A 5643-nucleotide genomic window follows, 5' to 3' on the forward strand; every position below is an offset into this window, starting at 1 on the left:
TTTATAATTCTTTGAGCTATTGTGCTGTTGAACTTTTTTTGCTGACTGAAGAGAATTCTTAATTAGCTCGTTGTGGCTTGCTTAGTGAATTAAATACAGCAAAATTATTTCTAGACTGACTGATCTCCAAAATCCAGAGTGTATTTGTCAGCTTTTCATCACTGGGACATAACATCTTATACCTACAATGTAAAGGAAGGTTTTAATTTGGCTCACAGTTTTAGGGATCCAGTCCATGGTCAGCTGGCTCCAAGGTAGGAACAAGGCAAAGGACCTTGGTAGAGAAAAGCTGCTCACCTCACGGTGGTTTGGAATCAGAGAAGTGTCACAGGAGAAGGGGAGAAAGACTGTAGATAGTACCTGAGATACTCAGCTCCATGAACTACCCAGACACCTGGAGGTGTGTTTTGCTAATCCTCCTGCCATTTCTTTTCATTTATTTATTTATTTTTTGTCTTTTGAAACAGGGTCTTGCTATACAGTTCAGGCTGGCCTTGAGTTCACTCTGTAGCCCAGGCTGGTCTTGGACTCTCAACAATCCTCCTGCCTCAGCCTCCCAAGTGCTGAGATTACAGGTGTGTGCCACCACACCCAGCCTCTGGCTGTTTCTTAATCTGCTCAAATTATATATCACCATTAACAGTCACACAGAGTATTTCTGGATGGTTTCACAATGTCATTAATTTATAGAAATTTAGAGAACAAAAATGAATTTTGATGTTCACTTTAAACATTTTAATTATAGGGCTGGTGATTTAGCTCAGCGGCACAGCACCTGCCTGGCAAGCGTGATATCGTGAGTTTGATTCCCAGTACCAGGAAAAAAAATTTTTTTTAATTATAGATAGAAGTCTTCCTTAAAATATTACTGATCATATTAATAACATATGCAGGTTATTTCTTAAGCATCTTTTGAATTGTATTTGTCATTTTATAAATCCATAAAATTAAGGTTTAACTGCAGATTAAGGTTTCCATTACATGAGTTGTCTCTTTTTCCATATATCATCATTGTTTATACTATAAAGATACTTATTCACAAGTGATTAATCTGCCTTAATGACTTAAAATTAGTCTGATCATATGATTGCTCAATCAATCAACTAAGAGAAGGTAATGCTACTAATGAAATTCTAGTTCCAGTTGTAGTTGAAAGAATCTTGGTTTTTTTCTAGAAATTGGCAAGAAATAGGAAGAAAAAATCACAGTTCAAAATTTCAAGCCAACACATTAAAACAACTAATAAAGGGTGCAACCACTTTATAAGCATATACAAACATCTATGTGTCCTTCCACTCTGCCACTTGTTATATTTTTTAACCTTACCAGGTTCTAACTCTTAAAAAATGCTTAAGCTAATCGATATCAAAATTGTATTCTCATGGGATCTTAAATTTCAAAATGGGTTTCTTTTCAATAAATCTTGTAAACACAGGGCATGGTGACACATGCCTATAACCCCAGCACTCAGAAGGCTGAGGCAGGAGGATCACCATGAGTTTTAGGACAGCCTGGGCTACATAAGAGAGTTCAATACCAGCCTGCACTACATAGTGAACCTCAACTCAAAAAAAAAAAAAGATAAATACAAGAAAACAAAATACTCTAATGAGTTAATAAATGATAATATAAAATTTGAAGTTTATTTTGCATTTCTGATTTTACCTGACAATAAAATGTATAACTTTAAGCTGGGCCACACACCTATAATCGCAGTACTTGGAAGGCTGAGGCAGGAGGATTGCTGTGAGTTCAAGGCCAGCCTGGACTACATAGTGAGTCCAAGGCCACCCTGAACAACACAGCAAGACCCTGTTTCACGAAACCAAAAAACAAAAACAAAAAAATTATTTTTAATACCACAATTCTTATTTTTAAAAATTAACAAGTTTTTAATTTAGATAGTTGTGACATGCACTGGGGTTATAGGGAAAAAGAGTAGAAAATAATTCAAATTTTCTGAAGAATATTTTTGTAATTATTTTTCTTTTAGTCACTAGGTACTGCTCTTCTCCTATCAAAACGGAAAGGAAACATCTAAATTTCAGAAATCCGTCTTATGTTACACTATTAGTCATTTTTCCATTGCTGTTACAAAATACTTACCTCCCACAACTTAAAGAGATTATTTTGCCTCATGGTTTAACCCCATGTATTCATCTGGCTCCACAGTACAAACAGCATGGTGGGAGGGTATGGTAGGGGAGAGATGCTCCTCCTGTAGTACCCAGAAAGCAGAGAGATAGAGAGGACCCCAGAAGAAGAACACACCCTTCCAGGCCACGCCTCCATTGACCACCTCCAACAAGGTTCCACCTGTTAACAGCATTTGTCAAAGGATGAGCACATCACTGATGAATATAGCACCCCAACAATCCAGTCATCTTGAAAGTACATGAGATTTGGGGGGAATAGTTTAGATTTAAATTGTAACATCCCACCCAAAAGGCTTGTGCACCCCTCATTATACAAAATGTATTTAGTTCATTTCTAAGTTTCCCAAGTCCTAATGGTTCCAATATTACTGAAAAGTTCAAATCCAAAGTTTCTTCTAAGATTCAAGGCAAATTCTGAGCTGTGAACTCCTGTAAAAATAAAAAAGAAACTTAAATACTTTCATGATACAGTGTCAAAAGGTAATTATTCCCATTCCAAAAGGGAGGAACAGGAGAACAGGAAGGAACTGGACCACAATTCAGCAAAGCAAATGTGAAGTCCTGCAGGTTCAAATCAAACACCTGGGACACTCGGTGTCAAGACGTGAGACTCAGAGCAGTGGATGGCCCACAGTTACAGCCCACAGGCCTTTCTCCAAGGCTCGCTCAGTTTGCTGCCTGTAGTTTTCCTTAGGAGAAGTTCCATATTTCTTGCATCTCTAACTTCCTGAGGTCTCTACCACTTTTGGCTTCACTCTTACAAATTCCCATACTGCTCTCTCACAGGCACACTGCTTGGCCTTCCAAGCCTTCTTCTGAAAGTAGGTGGAAGCCTCCATGATACCAAACTCTTCCACTGTGCATGCCTGTAAAACCAATACCATGCAGATCATGACAAGGTTTTCCACCAGCTGAGCAGTAGTAAGAGCCTGCAGAGGCCTCTGAGTGCCTGGATGGTTGAGCACTGAGAAACAAATTCTGCAGAACCAGTTTTCTAGGTGACCCTGAGTGAACAGGTATCCTAGGGTCTCTCTTCTCAAATGAAATAGTCTCAGTTTTGTACCCGTGAGCCTGTGAGGGATGGGGTCTTGCTGAAGCTGAGATGACTTCAAGCCATTTCTTCTATTGTCCTGCTGTAAAATATTTGGCTTCATTTTAATTCTAATCTTTTTAGCAAGTGTTCTCCTTTGCATCCATTCTGCAAGCACTTCTTTTTTAATGAAGCTGCAAACTTTTCACATCTGCTTTTTGCTCCTGATCATCATTGTAGATCTGACTAAAGATAGCTAGAAGTACCAATACCACAATCTAAATGTTTGGCTGCTTTAAAATGTCCTCTGCAAAATTAATTAGTCTGCCACCCTTAATCTCAGCCCCCTAAAAAGTATCAGGACATGAACAAAATGAAGACAAATTTTCTGCCAGAGCATAACACACATAGCCAATAGTCCAAATGTCAGTGCAGTCCTTGTTTCAAACCAAAACCTCCTGAGCCTGGACTTTACTGTCAAAATTCCTGTTGGCATTCTAGTCTTCTGAGCTCGGACTAGAATCACTCATCAGGCTCTGCTTATAGAATTTTACTTCCATAGCCTGTATCTCCAAACCTTCCTGACTTTCTCCCACAAATCAGTCCCTGAGGCTTCTAAACCACATGGTCTGGTGCAGCCACAGCAATGATCTGACTTATCTGGCACCAATTTTCCATGTTAGTCGTGTTCCCACTACTAGACAAAAAGCCAACACCCACAATTTAAAGAAGAGACTTACTGTGGCTTACGGTTTCAGTCCATACATGGTCAGCCTGTTCCAAGGCAGAAACGGCATGGTGAAAGGGCATCATAGAGAAAAGTTTCTCATCCCATGGCAACCAGGAAACAAAGAAAGGAAGAGCTGGGGACAAGAATATAGCCACTGATGAGTATAGTGTCCCTGGATCCAATCACTTTCCAAACACATGAGACCTTTCAGGAACATTTTAGATTCAAACCGTAATAGTTATCTAAATCTTTCAAGAGATATGATAATCATATGACAGACAGGGAAAGGAGTCTGAACAAAGACATTAGCAACTATAATAATTACCTGTACTTTCTTAGCAGTAAATGGCATTTCAAGCTGTTTTGTTTGGAAAATCCAATAACAACAAAATGTATTCATCTTTCCTTAAAAGGCAGTGGCCTTTTGAAACAGAATCCCCAGGAAATAGTCTTAGAATGTGAAATTCTGTGACTTTCACAAATAAACCATAAATTATATAAAATTAAAAGCAATTTCCTGGCTTTTCAGCACTGACCTTCAAATGGATGAATCCCATTCAAAGATCAAATGCTAACAACTTTACATTATACAAATCCAGCAAGAATCACTCAGAAACATGAAGAAATTGACCAAAATGAACATCAGATAGCTAAATAGAAAACAGCAAGCACCTGCTTGGTCTAAAAGGAATGCTTCAGAATTAATTAGAAGGTATTGATTATAAATAAGCAATAACATGGTGGGAAACGGAGCCAATCTCTGTAGACTGAAATATGGTATTGAGAATCTGTAATATTTAGTTCGGCACTTCCAGTCAACATATCTGGACATTATATTTGGCACAAAGCACAGTTTGTGTAAAAGATTCAAACTCCTCCATTGTATAATCATGTACCCTCTCCCCAGCATAGAGAATAATGCTTTTATAATATTTCTGTCCTGATGTCCTTTCTCATTACCTCTCTACTCTGTTTTTCTAAATGGTAGGGTCAACCTGACATTTCCAGAAGGATTGTGCCTGTCAGCTAGAATCACCATTCTCCCAACTGCTGAATCAGCCCACCCTCGTAGCTCTAGCTGGTAGCAATACAAGGAGACCTTCAAATTTTGCAAATTTTGTGTTCAGATTAGAACAGGCTTTAAGCCAGTTTCTTTAAAACAGAACAGATTTGCAGACATTTATACAATCACATTTCTAATTACAGAGGCCCCAGAAAATACATATCATTTCAGACTTGGATGGACTCTGATACCAAGTGACAATCTTTTACTGTGTCACCCAGATGACTATCATATACGAAGGCCATAATAATTATTTCTATTGTGGCAGAACATCACTCTTACTTGAAAAGCCAAGCTCTTAAGAGGACTGCTATAAATAGAGTTGAATGTTCGACAAACTAACAAAATGGGAGAAAAAAGGAGTAGGAATCAGTCAGAGAGTTGAAATTTCCAACCTTCGTGACTTTGATTCTTTGCCAGCCACACTTTTCCTTTGTAAGCTGATGGATAAAGGCTTCATAGAGAATATTACTAAGCTAAAGGAACTATTCTTCTGATGCAAAGACTTATTAAGGGTCAAAAGAACAGATTTCAACAATTTGTTGAGACTCGTCTATTGTTTTCCAGCGGAATTCTAGCTAACAATGATATTGGATTATATAAATTCACTAGGACAAAATAAGCTAAAATATTTGGACAAATGCCCTATGTTGGGTTCTGGGGT

This window comes from Chinchilla lanigera, unplaced genomic scaffold, assembly GCF_000276665.1.
Source record: "Chinchilla lanigera isolate Chin_1 unplaced genomic scaffold, ChiLan1.0 scaffold00002, whole genome shotgun sequence".
NCBI lineage: Eukaryota > Metazoa > Chordata > Mammalia > Rodentia > Chinchillidae > Chinchilla > Chinchilla lanigera.